Source organism: Ananas comosus, linkage group 4, assembly GCF_001540865.1.
Source record: "Ananas comosus cultivar F153 linkage group 4, ASM154086v1, whole genome shotgun sequence".
NCBI lineage: Eukaryota > Viridiplantae > Streptophyta > Magnoliopsida > Poales > Bromeliaceae > Ananas > Ananas comosus.
In genome coordinates this window covers 9,034,933-9,036,361 of record NC_033624.1, presented here as the reverse complement: position 1 = coordinate 9,036,361, position 1,429 = coordinate 9,034,933, and positions in this window count along the sequence as shown.

Below are 1,429 nucleotides of genomic sequence, written 5' to 3'. Positions count from 1 at the left end.
CACATCGATGTAAAGTTTCACTTTGTTCGGGATGTGATTGGAAAACGCACGTTGACAGTTAAGAAAATTGATACTGAGGACAATCCGGCGGATATGCTTACTAAGTCCCTTACTATTGCCAAGTTCAAACATTGTTTGGACTTGGTGGCAGTTGGCAGCACTTGAGACCCTATGGGGCGTTTGGAGAAGACGGAACACAGAGCGTTAAGGAGCATTAAGGCGAATTAAATTCAAGGTGAAGTTTTGTGGCGATCTCGACATAGCGGCAGCTAAACTACAAATTAAACCAAGGTGGAGATTGTTATATTTGGTTTAGATTTGTAGTTATCTAAATTGAGGATAAATCCTAATCTAATTGGGATTAGATATTATTTAGATTTAATTTGGCATATATGGATTATAATTAGGAGTGTAATTCTAATCTAATTAGAATTAGACTCTAATTAGGAGACATGTATTATATATACATGCTACGGCCAAGTTAATAAAGCCGCGACTCAAATTAAGCCTTGCATATAAGAGAGTTCTTGATTTTGCAAGAAGCCGGCCGATTAAGATGCAATGCTAATTAATTAGAGGTGAGGTTGCTTGCTTCTGTCGGGAGGAGTTGTAATGCACTAATTAATTAAGTGGCTTGTGATGGTCCGTACGGTGGCAACAACACCATCAGCCAAGGTGCCGTACATCCTCGTTTTGGTGAGCCGAGCCAAGATATATTGTCCGGACGTGCTAGGAAGGTGCCATATGCGGTAACGCGCGTCGAATATATATTTACTTTGGTTTTCGGATTTTTCGGGAGATATTCTCGTACTCTGCCTTTTCGACATTAATAAATTATTTGCTCCGTCTTCGCCCGTGGACGTAGGCCGTTGGCCGAACCACGTAAATATCGGTGTGTTCTTTCCGCTTATCTTTTCGTTTCCTGCATTAAATTATTTTCTGTATCTATTTTTCGCCGTTCCGATTTTAACATGGTCAATGTGCATGCGGCAAGCACTTCAATCGAAAACAAGAAACTATTAATTAGTGATGCTACCATCTTTCATGGCGATCCTAATTAAAGAGACCATATGTGAACATTAATAATTAGCATGTACATGCTGGTGTCATCAAGATGACTGATTCATGCAAGTTCTAATTGCATGTTGCGTGCGCTTCGCCGCATAGCTGACTGCCGCTGCGAGTAAACACCGCAATATGTATTTATTCTACATGCAATTTAATTAACGTTTCAAAACAATTAAAATTGTTCAAAAATAATCTTATTATCTTGATTTCGATCGTCCGAAAAACCCAATTAATATCGAAGAGAGATTAGATTCTAAAACAAACGACGAGAGTTGTCTCTGATACCACTGTAAGAAAATCATGTGTACGCAGCGGAAGAAAATAACACAATTAAAATTTTCTTGAAAACCAAGATCACCTC